Source organism: Henckelia pumila, chromosome 2 (genome assembly GCF_033568475.1).
Source record: "Henckelia pumila isolate YLH828 chromosome 2, ASM3356847v2, whole genome shotgun sequence".
In the NCBI taxonomy this organism is placed as follows: Eukaryota; Viridiplantae; Streptophyta; class Magnoliopsida; order Lamiales; family Gesneriaceae; genus Henckelia; species Henckelia pumila.
Genome location: NC_133121.1, coordinates 118,187,346 through 118,202,853, shown reverse-complemented (window position 1 = coordinate 118,202,853; position 15,508 = coordinate 118,187,346).

Sequence of the window (15,508 nt, the reverse complement as noted above, 5' to 3'; positions counted from 1 at the left end):
ATTGTATATACATGACTTATTCAAGTTATTTACATTTTTAAAAAACCATTTTCAAACAAATTATTAATATTTTTTAAGTACTTAATTATTTTTACTATCAAAATACCTAAGTTCAGTTTTCAAATACTTGATTTGGTCTCTTCAATACTCATAATTTCTACCAAAATACTGGATCTTCAAGTGAACAAGACAAATTCATCAAGTCTTGATATTTTCATGGATTGAATTTACGTGACTTATTTATGTCATTTATTTTTGGAAAAATTGCAAATTTAGTCCTATATATTTGTCACTTTGCGATTTTGGTCCTTTATGTTTTCACATTTCAGTTTTAGTCCTGCATGTTCTGATTTTTGGTAATTTCGGTCCTTTTTATTCAAAAATGCTTACGTGGCACTGTACACGTCAACTCCACATCAGCACTGAATTTGTGCCACATCAGCGCCACGTCGGAAAAAGAATTAAAATTACCAAAAAAATAAAGATAGCGGACTAGACCTGAAATCTAAAAATATAAATGACTGAAATCGCAAAGTGACAAACATACAGGACTAAAATAGCAATTTTCCCTTTATTTTTTTAAAAAATAAAATAAACCATTTCAACAAATTATTTAATATTTTTAAGTACTTATTTTTACTATCAAAATACCTAATTTTAGATTTCAAATGCTTGATTTGGTTTCTTCGATACTTATAATTTCTATCAAAATATTAAATATTCGAGTGAACAACACAAATTCACCATGTCTTGATATTTACATGGAGATTGCATTTATGTGACTTATTCATGTCATTTAAATTTTTGTTAAAAAAAAATTATATTTCCAAATACTCATAAAGTTTAGGGTTTAGGTTATTGGTTTTAGGGGTTAGAGTTTAGGGTTTAGGGTAACTATCATATGATATATAATCTCGTGTTTTGTTTATTATAAACTCGAGCGACCACCAATATCAATCATTTATTACACTTAATTTACATGACTTATTCATGTCATTATTTTGTTTTTTTTAAAAAAAAATCATTTATTTTTTAAGTACTTTTTTCATCAACAAAATACTTAATTTCAATTGTAAAATACTTGATTTGGTCTCATAGATACTCATTATTTGTAGTAAAATACTGGATCTTCAAGTGTTCAACACAAATTTATCAACTTTCTTCCATTTCAATGGAGGATGCATTTACATGACTTATTCATGTCATTTAACTTTTTGTTAAAAAAATTTATATTTTCAAATACTCATAAGGTTTAGGGTTTAGGTTATTGGTTTTAGGGTTAGAGTTTAGGGTTTAGGGTAACTATCATATGATATAAACTTGTTTTTGGTTTATTATAAACTCCAGTTGCCATCAATATTAATAATCTATTATGCCTAATTTACATGACTTATTCATGTCATTATTTTATTTTTCAAAAAAAATCATTTAATTTTTAAATATTTTTTTTCACCAATAAAATACCTAATTTAAGTTGTAAAATACTTGCTTTGGTCTCATAGATACTCATAATTTGTAGTAAAATACTGGATCTTCGAGTGCACAACACAAATTATATAATGGACGAATATCAATAATATTATGATGAATACTAATAAGTATAATATCAAAATAATTATATTATTGTATGATCATAATAACAATAAGTATTATGAATGAATATTATAAAATATAATACAAATATATTTTATAACAAAACATGGGTATCAGATGAGTTAAATCAGGTATCTTGCATCGCAATTAGATACTTTTAGGTTAAATTTAGCATTTACTCTTATTTAATTTGATAGTGGAGAACATGTTTCTTTTTTTTTTTTTTTTTTTTGTATTAAATTACATGAATACTTCATCACAATGCATCTTCAATGGAAACTCTAGAAGGACTTCGTTTATGGTGACCACTCGAATATCAAATGTATTTTAAAACAAAATATGTGTATCAAATATACCAAATTAGTTATTTGATATATCAATTTAGGTATTTTGTAGGTTAAATTAAGTATTTACTCAATTCAATTATTTGGTGTTCTAAAAAATATACATTTAGTGGTTGAAGTGACAACATTTGCCAATAACAAGATGATACAAAATTGCTTTCAATAATACTTGAGTATTGTCTAATAATGCTCAATTATTCAAAATAAACACTTACTCTTACTCTATGATCAGTGAAGACTTATGTTTTTTTAAAAATTTAATGACATGGAAAAGTCATCATAATGCATTTTCCATGAAAAGAACAACAATTACGAATTTATGGTCATCGCTCGAAAATTCAATATTTCTTACATATTTGTAATATTAAAATAGTTAAATCAAGTATCTGAAACCCAAAAATAGGTACTTTGTAGGTAAAATTAAGTATTTACTCTTATTTCATGCTGAATGATGAACTATTTTTTTTAAAATTAAATGATATGAAAGAGTCATCCTAATTAATTTTTCATGAAAATACCAACAATGATTAAATATATGGTTATCGCTCGAAGATCCAATATTTTATTAAAAATTTTGAGTATTCAAATAGACAAATCAAGTATAAGAAACCCAAAATTAATTGGTACTTTGTAACTCATAATAAGTACTTAATTTTATTCCACGACGAGTGATTAACTACGTTTTAATTAAAATTAAATGACATAAAAAAGTCATCTCAATACATTTTTCATGAAAAACCCAACAATGAATGAATTTATAGTGATCGCTAGAAGATCCATTATTTTTTAACACATTTGGTGTATTCAAATAGCCAAATCAAGTATCTGAAATTTTAAAATAGATATTTTGTAGGTCAAAATAAGTAGTTACTCTTATTCTATGATTAATTGAGAACTATGTTTTTTTTAAAAAAATAAATGATATGAAAAATTCATCGTTATGAATTTTTCATGAAAAAAACAACAGTGACTGAATTTATGGTGATCAATCGAAGATCCAGTATCTAGATTTAAGTATTTACTTTATTCCATGATGAGCGAGGAACTGTGTTTTTTTTTTTTTAAAAAAAATAAATGACATGAAAGAGTCAACTCAATGCATTTTCCATGATAACCGAATAATGACTGAATTATGGTGATCGCTCGGATTTAGGGGTGTCAATTCTGATTGGCCGGTCGAGTTCGGGTCGAGTTGACAAAAAAATTTAAAAAATTGCTCAATCCAAACTCTCTTAACCTGGTTTTCGATTTTTTTTTTAAATTTTTTTAATTGAATAAAAATTTAAAAAAAATAATAAAAATTTAATTTTTTTAATTTAAACACATAATAACAAAATTCCTCTTATATATTATTTAATTTTGAAGGTCTAATTGTATAAAATTTAAAGTATATTCACTAAATCAAATAAATAATTGTTTAAAAAAATAAAAATATATATACAAAATAAATAGTAAATGATGAAAATTTATAATATAAATATACAATAAATTTTGTTTAAATATACAGTATATAAAAGTAGAGGTAAAATTTTTAAAAAAAGTAAAAAAAAAAATTCGAATCAACCCGTCAACCCGATTAGAACCGACCCGAACCTGTATAACCCGATACTAACCCGAACCCACCCAACCCAAACCCAAAATACCCGAACCCGAATCTGATTTTTTTTTTTTGGATTGGGTCTTGTCGGGTTGGCGGGTCGCGTTACTTTTTGACACCCCTGCTGAGATTTTCAGTATTTTCTTATACATTTGGAGTATTCAAAGTGTCAAATCAAGTATCCGAAACCCCAAAATAGGTACTTTGTATGTCAAAATAAGTATTTACTCCTATTTCATGATAATCGAGAAACAACATTTTTTAAAAATTATATTTTTGAGGGAGAAGACACCTGTATTTTTTGTGGATAAAATTATATATTTATTTAAATAAAAAGGTGTAAAAATGTAAATTTCTCTTTCTAGGGAGTTAAAACTAAGTTTATTTTATTGTCAGGTACTGATTTCAAAAGAATTTTATGTAGGTACTGAATCTTAATTCAGATGTTGGCAGAGGGATTTTTGATAAATTTACCGTTAAAATAATTGACAGAATTTCAGTGAATAATTCCCCATTTGTGTTAAAATAATTGACAGAATTTCAGTGAATAATTCCCCATTTGTTTTCTCTTTTTTATTAACATGAGGGTGTTTCGAAGATCTTATAAGCTATTGAAATGAGCTGGATTGCTTATCGGTTTACTATAAATAGTTCAATTTTTCCTGTAATTCTTTCAAGACGATAAAAGTCAATTCATGTGTTTCGTTCTTTCAATTCTTCTTTGAATGATAAAAGTCTTTCCATTAATATGGTATCAGAGCGCTAGATCTTCTAGCGCGACTCTGATTTTTTTGATTGATTCTGCGTTTTTTTTTCCTTCTTCAACGATGGCACAAGGATGAGGTGTGATTGCAAACAATAACAACAATCTAGTGCAGACGAATCAGATGAATCACACATATGCAGAGGATTCTAGTAATCCATTTTTTTTGCAAAATGGAGATCATCCAGGTTTGGTTCTTGTTCCTAATCGGTTGACAGGACCGAATTACAACACATGGAGTATATCTATGGTTATGGCATTGACAGCCAAGAACAAGCTAGGTTTTGTTGATAATACAATTTCTCGCCCTTCGTCCGATGATTTGATGTATGGAGCTTGGACGAGATGCAATAGTATGGTCACTTCCTGGATTTTGAATTCAGTGGTACGGGAAATTGTAGAGAGTTTGATATACATGACTACTTGTCGAGATGTTTGGATTGATTTACGTGATAGATTCGTCCAGAGCAATGCACCATGAATTTATCAACTTAAAAAGTTGCTAAGTGGTTTACATCAAGGATCAATGGATGTTAGTGCATATTATACAAAATTAAAGACACTTTGGGATGAATTGAAGGATTATCAGCCGACTTCGACTTGTCAATGTGGTTCAATGAAGGAATGGATAGATTATCACAATCAGGATTGTGTGATGCAATTTCTAATGGGATTGACTGATTCTTATGCTCAAGTATGTGCCCAGATTTTGATGATTGATCCACTTCCAACTATTTCTAAGGTTTTCTCACTTGTTATTCAAGAGGAGCGACAACGATCAATTCATTGTGATGTACTGAAAATAGGGGTTGATGCCGATATGGATGCCTCTGTTGCTGCAGCAAATATGAGAAAGTTTCAGAATCAGAAAGGAAAATTTGGTGGACTTCTTTGTTCTCACTGTGGTTTTACAAATCATACAGTTGATAGGTGCTATAAGTTACATGGTTTTCCTCCTGGACATCCTAAGTATAACCAAAGACAGGGCCAAGGAAAATTTCAATCTGAACATAATCATGTCACAGCTAAGAAACATTTGCAAGGGACAGTACAAGCTTGTCAAACATATGGTTTTTCTGAGAATTCTTCGGGACCTTCGGTTGATCGTTTGACAGTCAGCAACTTATTGAAGTTCTTTGTTCTAAGTTGCCTGCCAAGAATAACTTCATCATGGATCAACAACAACAAGAGCTAGTAGTGTCCTGTTTCAATGGTATATATTCTTTGTCCCACACTTTTTCCACTCTCAAACATTCAGATTGGGTGATAGATACTGGAGCAACTCACCATATATGTTGCTCTATATCTCTTTTCACCAAATACAAGTCTTGTAACTCTAAAGTTGTACTTCCTGATAATTCTTCCATTCCAGTCACACAAATTGGTACAATTCATCTATCTAATGATCTTATCCTTCTTGATGTGTTGTTTGTACCACAATTCCATTTTAATCTACTCTCCATCAGTGCACTCACCAAGTATCTTCATTGCTCAGTTTTCTTCATTTCTGATTTTTGTCAAATCCAGGATACCAACAAGATCAAGGTGATTGGGACGGGTAGGAGAGTTGGAAATTTATACGTCTTCAACAAATCAGAAAGTTCTTCCCCAATACTCTGTAATATAGCTAGTTTGGCAAACACTTTATGGAATTTTCGTATGGGTCATCCCTCTTCTGTTAAACTTTCTGTCAATGGAACTAATTTTCATTTTAGTCCTATACATGATGATGATTCTCATTGTTCTATTTGCCATTTATCCAAGAAAAAACGTTTACCATTTGTTGCGCAACACAATATTTGTGATACTTCTTTCCAACTTATACATCTTGATATTTGGGGACCTTTTAATCCCATGACCGTTGAAGGGTATAAATATTTCCTCACCATAGTTGATGATCATTCCCGATTCACCTGGATTTATATGTTGAAAGCCAAATCTGATGTTCAAACTATTTTTCCTATTTTTTACCAAATGGTTTATACTCAGTTTGGAGTTCAAGTTAAGAGTGTTAGAAGTGATAATGCTTCAGAACTTAACTTCACCACTTTCTTCCAGCAAAAGGGCATTATTCATTTTCATTCTTGTGTCGAAAGACCTCAACAAAACTCTGTTGTTGAGCGGAAACATCAGCACATCTTAAATGTTGCTAGGGCACTCTTGTATCAATCAAATTTGCCTCTTGTTTACTGGGGAGATTGTGTTCTTACAGCTGTTTATCTCATCAATCGCACACCTTCACACTTACTTAAACAGCAGACACCGTTTGAACGGCTATATCAGAAAACTCCGTTGTATTCTCACTTGAAAGTCTTTGGATGTTTATGTTATGCATCCACTTTAGCTTCTTCCCGAGATAAGTTTTCTCCTCGAGCTATTAAATGTGTCTTCATGGGTTATCCTCCTGGTTATAAAGGTTATAAGTTGCTAAATTTGAACACAAATGAATGTTTTATCTCTAGGGATGTAATTTTTCATGAAGATTCTTTTCCTTTTAAAAATCTGCCTTCTACTTCATCTTCTCCTGATTTTTTTTCTGAGCAATCTTTACCTGTCCATTCTTCTCTCCTAGACAGTACACATACATCTACTCGTTCTCGGTGCAAAATTACTACTCCGCATCATCTACAAGATTATCATTGTTACACAGTAAAATCTTCCACTCCAACCTCTACTGCTCATACTTTATGTTCATATCTTGATTATCACAAATTATCTCCTTCTCATCGTATTTTTGTTTATAATATCTCATCTATTATTGAACCGAAACATTATTCTCAAGCTGTTGCTCTTCCCGAATGGAGGAATGCTATGGCAGAGGAGCTTAGTGCTTTAGAACTTAATGGTACTTGGTCCATTGTTTCATTAACGTTTGGTAAATCTGTTATTGGCTGTCGTTGGGTGTATAAAGTCAAGTTTTCTCCTGGTGGTTCTCTGCAGCGTTATAAAGCTCGTTTGGTAGCCAAAGAATACACTCAACAAGAGGGCATCAATTATCTTTAAACTTTTTTCCCTGTAGCTAAACTTGTTACAGTTAAAACTCTGCTTGCTATAGCTGCTGTTAAGGGTTGGTTCTTGTTACAATTTGATGTAAATAATGTCTTTCTTCATGGTGATTTATCAGAGGAAGTGTAGTGACCCTTACCCGGATCACGTACTAAACAGAACTTAGACATACAATTAACTTAATTAAACAGATATCAGAATAAACTGCGAAAACATTACAAATACTACAATCCCAAGGCAAGGAATCTGTAAAAATCCAATTAGATTATACAACCATATCGAAAAGCTGTATCAATCCGATAACAACAGAAATAAAAACCTAAGCGAAGCTCCAGCTGACCAACCGCTGCCTAGCCCCTCCTGGAACCACCCGCCTCGTCCAATCGCAAACCTGCCCCATGGAATAGGGTGTCCAGAAACACAAAGTACGAGACGTGAGCATAAAACGCTCAGTATGAGAGTATGAGTATACATGCATGCAAAGTGAACTCCCTATAACTCGAGGTCAAAGATCAGATAACAGAGACAGACCGGGCCCTGGTATGTAGCACGCTATGCCGTCGTTGCAGGAGGTGGCTCCCATACCAATATACCAGTGGATATGCCGGACCCAAATCGATGGAATTCCATCCACTAACAGGATAGGGTACAACCCTACTAATATACATCTCGAAGGAGATAGCTCAATATGCAGATAAATGCAGCATAAATCAATGACATATAAATCATACAGTCACATAATACATGCATACTCAGTCAGGATATCTCGAACAGTACTATCGTACCTAACACCGAAGTCTGAACTAAGCTGGAAGAAGACAACCCCTAGCTGCCTTAGGTTCAAGTCCTGACCCGACCTGGTCTCAAGACTGACCCGACCTGACCTCTCCCTTCAAGCCCGACCTGAACTGCTCCTGGTCATGCCCGACCTGAACTGCTCCTGGTCAAGCCCCGAGCTACTCCTTCCCGAACTCCCGAGCTACTATTTCCCGAGCTCCCGAGCTACTCCTTGGTCCGAGTAGAACTAAGAAGTGAGATGAAATGGTGTAAAATGACCGAACCCTTGACTCCTATTTATAGAGGATGAGCCGGGACAGGTGTCAATCGAGTGCATGATACCTAGCAGGACACTAATCGTGTTTTAGCTCCAGCCACGTGTTCATTCCCGACCTAAATACCATGTGTTCTTCCCATGACCGAACACTACCCTGGCCTTGCACATCACTTTCTTGAGCACCCTAAGCCCCGACCCGAGCCAAGCACTAACACATTCCCGAGCCCTAGCTCCAAGCCCAAGCTCTAGCTCAATGCCAGAGCTCTTGCTCAATGCCCGAGCTATTGTTGAACAACCATGACCGACCCGAGCTACTCATGACCGACCCGAGCTACTCATGTCATGTGTTCTTGATCTTAACTTGTGCTCTTGTTAATAAAATATAATTAACCAATTAATCTTGTAAATTGGAACTGGGCTACGACAGGAAGTATATATGGCATTGCCTCAGGGGTATTCTCGACAGGGGGAGCACTTGCCTTCTAATGCTGTGTGCAAACTTCACAAGTCCATTTATGGTTTGAAGCAAGCATCACGCCAATGGTTTGCTAAGTTTTCTACTACATTACTGAGCATTGGTTTCTCTCAATCTCATGCCGATCATTCCTTGTTTTTACAAACTCAAGGCAGTGTTTTTATTGCTCTCTTAGTATATGTTGATGATATAGTGATTGCTACTAATGATGAAACTGCAGCAAATGAATTGAAGGTGTTTCTTAATGACAAGTTTCGGTTGAAGGATTTAGGAAATTTGAAGTATTTCTTAGGTATTGAAGTTGCTCGGTCTCCTCGTGGCATTTCTATATGTCAAAGAAATTATGCACTCAAAATCATTACTGATGCAGGTCTTCTTGGTTGTAAACCTCGGCCTACTCCCATGGATATTCATGTCAAACTCACTCATGATGATGGAGAATTGCTTTCTGATCCTTTTCCTTATCGACGGTTGATTGGTCGATTGTTATATCTCACAATTACTCGGCCTGATTTGACTTATGCTGTCAATACTTTAAGTCAATTTGTTTCACAGCCAAGGACTTTTCATATGAATGCGACTTTGAATGTTTTGAAATATATTAAAGGCACTATTGGTCAAGGTTTATTTTATAAGCGAGAATCTGATCTCAAACTCCAGTTCTTCTCTGATGCAGATTGGGGGGCATGTTTAGACACCCGACGTTCTGTTACTGGTTTTTGTGTGTTTTTTGGTGAATCTACGATTTCTTGGCGATCCAAGAAACAACAAACTGTGTCTAAGTCCTTGGCAGAAGCTGAATATCGGTCAATGGCTGCTTCTACTTGTGAAATTATATGGACTCGTTTGCTTCTTAAAGATTTTGGCATACACACTATTGCATCAGCCATGCTTTTCTGTGACAGCCAAGCTGCTATACACATTGGTTCTAATCCGGTTTTTCATGAACACACGAAACACGTCGACATTGATTGCCATATTGTGCGTGAACAAGTGCAGTTGGGAGTTGTCAAGCTTATGCATGTATCCTCAGAAAATCAACTAGCTGATTTGTTTACTAAGTCTTTGCTACCATCTCGTTTCAAGATCCTTATAGCCAAGATGGGAGTGCATAATATCCACTCACTTCTTGAGAGGGAGTATTAGAGTTTGCTTTAGTTAGCTTAGTTAGCATTAGTCAGTTAGTTTTTCTGTTAATAAAGCTCGTTAGATGATTAGATGGCAATAAGCTGTCGTTAGATGATTAGCTGGCAATGAGCTGGATTGCTTATCGGTTTACTATAAATAGTTCAATTTTTCCTGTAATTCTTTCAAGACGATAAAAGTCAATTCATGTGTTTCTTTCAATTCTTCTTTGAATGATAAAATTCTTTCCATTAATACCAAATTAAGTGTCAGATTCTTTTAATAAGTGAAACACAAACATACATCAATGATTTAATATATCCAATGACTACAATATATATAAGCATTAATGATTTGTTTTTAATTATTTGTTTTTTAAAAAAAAAACAAAAATGTGGACGTAATTGTGAAGAGGTGAAAAATAGAAAAAATTATAGTCTGCATAAGTGAGACCTCGGTTCTAAACATCAATTAAAGGAGTAATTAAAATAAGCAAGCATTAAAAGCCAACAATTTTTTTTTTTTAAAACAGGGCCTACGCGGGCGCGCACGGCGCCCGAGCTCATGCGCGGCCGCGCATGACGCCCTGCCCGAAAAGGGGCGCAGGCGCGCGGGCGCGCGGGCGCGCCTCCCTGGCTGCTCCAGTGCTAGAATCGCCAAAAACAAGAATATCAAGCCATACAATACTCCGAAACATAAACATGCGTTACAAACTTGATTCCTCCATTAAAAACAGGAGTTCTGGAGTTCAACAACCAAACCTAAGTCGAGAACATGCAACAACAATATAACGATGAAGTTCGATAACTAAACATGTTCTAACATAAACTAGATTGACATGCTGGAATCGACTTCTAGACCGAGTCTCACTTCTACATCTTTCCCTCGAAGCTAACCATGCCTCTTCTGACTTGGTCCTGCCCCACCAGTTGCCAAGTACACATACAAACAAAGACAACAGCCGGATAAACCGGTGAGAATAATATTCCCAGTAAAAGAGACTGACATGCAATCAAATAAACATATCAAATCATACTATGAATTCATTCCTCATATTATCAATTAATCCATTCAAGTACTGAATTAAAATGATATGCATGTCTTTAAAACTTCTGGATTATCAGACTCAAATAATCAATTGGAATTCTTCTTTCTTTCTTTGGTTTGGGATCCCGAGGTTAAAACATCTTACAATCACACCGACTTCCCTCTCGAGGTGGACGTGACATGCTTTAATCCTCTAGACTCAAGAGCATTATAGTGAGCTACTCGACAAGGTAGTAAATCGCCTACCAAGCTACTCGACTACAATACCTAGATCGCCTAATTCAATCTGAATAAATCAAGTCTAAATATGAATGCATATGTAATCTCATGCACTCAATATAAATTCAATCATATAATCAAATAAGCAGTCAAAACATGCAGTATGTGATTTCTTCTAGGACACTCGAATCAATCCGGATTCGAGTTAATCGTCCTATTCCATTCCAAAGTCATCTTATACCTCTTCTTTGACGTTCCAAAACTTCAATCTGAAAACAACAATTCCTCAATCAATATCCAAGTCAAGTTAAATCAATCGATAAAGAAGGACATCGATACTATACCGGCTCAACTCTTCCAAACTGATCAAGACTGCAAGGCTTGCAATTCCAAAGACTTCAAATCAATCTATCAGAAGAAGTCATAGCGATCAAAATCGATATCAAAACTCATACTAAGCTCGATATAACTCAAAACATCGAAACGATATCCAAAACTCAAACTGACGGCATAACGGCTGTAAACTGACCAAATCGAAAATGCAGACAGCAAAACAACAACTCAACAAACTCATTCCAATCCTCAAACATCAAACCCAACACAAAATCAACACATCTCAAAATCAAGATTTTCGAAAATGACAAGAAAAATCATAACAATTCTGATCGTCGTTAGATCTTCGAACCGTCTTAGATATACGATCACTGCTAACTCATAATCATCCTCTCTGAATATAAACAAATTCTGAAAACATCGATAAATTCAAACTTCTCAGAATTAAGATAAACTTACTTTCAAACGAAGCACTTGTCGCTGTGATCATAGATATCAAGTCAGAAATCAATTCTATCGGACGGATCGAGCTCGAACTGAAATCACAAAAGCTTGGAATGTTATGAGGCGTCTTCAATGGAGGGAAAACGAGTTGGAGGGGATGAAGAATCAATGAGAAAGACTTAGTCAAAGTCCAATAATATAACAAATCCTATATTTGCATTTCAGTCCCTGAAAATTCCAAAAACTGTAAATTAGACCCTGTTCCCTAAAAATTCGGCTCTTGAATTCTGAAATCACTGTTTATCTCAAATAACATCAATTACGATAAAAACGGGGCGTTAAAATTCTCCCCCTCTAAGAAAAGATTTCGTCCTCGAAATCATCGATATCAACTCATAAGAAGATAATTAAGAATTCAAGAACAGAATTAAGAACTCACATCATACAAAAAAGTCTGGAAATCTCTGCCTCATCTCAGATTCTGTTTTCCAAGTCGCTTCTTCGACTCCGTGACGACTCCACTGAACTTTCACCAAAGGAATCGTTTTGGTTCTGAGCTGCTTCTCCTTTCTGTCAAGGATCTGAATCGGTTTCTCAAAGTAACTCAGAGTTTCATCAAGTTCGGCTTCGTCAGGCTGAAGCACATGAGAAGGATCGGGATGGTACTTCCTCAGCATCGAGACGTGAAAGACGTCGTGAATACCAGATAAAGAAGGAGGAAGTGCTAAACGGTAGGTTAGATCGCCTATCTTCTGTAAAATCTCATACGGACCGATGAATCTCGGTGCCAACTTCCCTCTCTTCCCAAATCTAACAGTACCTCTAAACGGAGAAATCTTCAAGAATACTCGGTCACCCTGATCAAAAGATAGAGGTCTGCGTCGGATGTTTGCATACTTCGCTTGTCGGTCCTGAGCAGCCTTCATTCTCAATCGAATAATCTTCACTTGCTCAGCCATATCTGGTCCCAAGTCTGGGGACTCAGACATCTCATCCCAGTACAGAGGAGATCTACACTTCTTTCCGTACAACACTTCGAATGGTGCCATTCCTATACTCGTCTGAAAGCTGTTGTTGTACGAAAACTCAACGAGAGGCAATGAATCTTGCCAAGTAGTGCCAAAGTCAAGCACAACTGCTCGTAACATATCCTCCAGAGTCTGAATCGTCCGCTCTGATTGACCGTCGGTCTGAGGATGGTATGCTGTACTCAAGTGCAATCTAGTACCAAGGGCTTCCCGTAGACTATGCCAGAAATGTGAAGTAAACCAAGGATCTTGGTCTAAAACAATCGATCTCGGCACACCGTGCAATCTGACAATCTCTCTAACATAAAAATCTGCCATCTGATCGTGTCGGTATGTCATCCGATACGGAATGAAACAAGCAGACATCGTCAAACGGTCAATCACTACCCAAATGGCATCGCATCCTCGAACAGATCGGGGTAGTTTCGTGACGAAATCCATCGAAATATGATCCCACTTCCATTCCGAAATAGATAGGCTGTGCAGAAGCCCACCTGGTCTCTTTCTCTCGGCTTTAACCTGCTGACAGTTCAAACAACGAGATACAAACCTCACCACATCCTTCTTTAACTTCTTCCACCAGAACTGACTCTTGAAGTCGTTATACATCTTTCGGCCTCCTGGATGAACACTGAACCGACTGCAATGTGCCACTATCAGAATACGCTGTCTTAACTCATCAATCTCAGGCACAACAATACGGCTATTCACAAATAAAACATCATCCCTGACCTGAAACTCAGACTGGTGTCCAGATCTCACCTTCTCTAACGAATTCTGAATACTCTCATCTGATTTTTGTGCTTCTCTGATCGACACAAACAACTCTGGCTTGTCCTAAATCGCACAAACTCTGATAGGATTTCTATCTGACTCAAACTCCAACCCAGAAGTGCAACAGTCATCGATCAATCGAGAAACACCAATCATCGAAAGAGATAAAGAGCAAAGCTTACGACTCAAAGCATCGGCAGCTGAATTCGACTTCCCCGGGTAATACTTAATCTCGCAGTCGAAGTCCTTCAATAAATCTAGCCATCTCCTCTGCCTCATATTCAACTCAGACTGTGAAAATAAGTACTTAAGACTCTTATGATCCGAAAAGATCTCAAAAGACTCACCGTACAAGTAGTGACGCCAGATCTTCAAGGCAAAAATGATAGCAGCTAGTTCAAGATCATGAACTGGATAGCGAGTCTCGTGCGGTTTCAACTGCCTCGACGCATATGCTATCACGTGCTTCATTTGCATAAGAATACATCCGAGACCAAGATGAGAAGCATCGTAATAAACTGTGAAACCTCCGGAACCAGATGGAATAGAAAGAATCGGAGCACTAGTTAATCTCTTCTTCAACTCAACAAAACTGGCTTCACAATCATCTGTCCACAGAAAAGGAGCATTCTTCTGAGTCAGCTGGGTAATAGGCTTCGTAATAGAAGAGATACCCTGAATAAATCTGCGATAGTACCCTGCTAAGCCCATAAAACTACGAATCTCTGGCACAGAAGTCGGCCTGCGCCAATTCATCAATGCTTCTATCTTGCTGGGATCAACAGCAATCCCATCTCCTGAAATAATGTGCCCCAGAAAGACAACTCTGTCAAGCAAAAACTCGCACTTCAAAAGCTTGGCGAATAACTGTTTGGTTCTCAAAATCTGTAACACAGTTCTCAAATGATCTACATGCTCGGAACGGCTCTTAGAGTAGATCAAGATATCGTCAATAAAGATAATTACGAATTCATCAAGAAAACGTTGAAAGATTCGGTTCATCAACCCCATAAAGACCGCTGGGGCGTTCGTCAAACCGAAAGACATGACAAGAAATTCAAAGTGGCCATACCTTGTTCGAAACGCAGTCTTAGGGACATCTTCTTCCCGAACTCTCAGTTGATGATACCCAGACCTCAAATCTATCTTCGAATAGATACAAGAACCCTGCAACTGGTCAAAAAGGTCATCGATACGCGGTAAAGGATACCTGTTCTTAACTGTCGCCTGATTCAGTTGGCGGTAGTCAATGCAGAGACGCATCGAGCCATCTTTTTTTCTAACAAACAGGACAGGAGAACCCCAAGGCGATATAATGGGTCGAATGTATCCCTTGGAAATCAAGTCTTCCAACTGCTCCTTCAGATCCTTCAATTCGATCGGAGCCATTCGGTACGGAGCTTTTGAAATTGGCTGAGTACCTGTCGTCAAGTCAATGCTAAATTCCATCTCCCTAATCGGCGGCAATCTCGGAATTTCATCTGCAAACACATCAGGAAATTTTCTAACCACTGGTATATCGTTCAACTCAGGGCTAGACTTCAGAATATCGATCGCATAAACAAGAAATCCTTCGGCTCCTCTCTGTAATAATCTAGTCATAGATAAGACAGATATCAAAAGAATTTTAGAACGAGAACCCTTACCAAAGAATCTCCACTCCTCTGACATCTCTGGTCTGAAACGGACTATCTTCTGAAAACAAT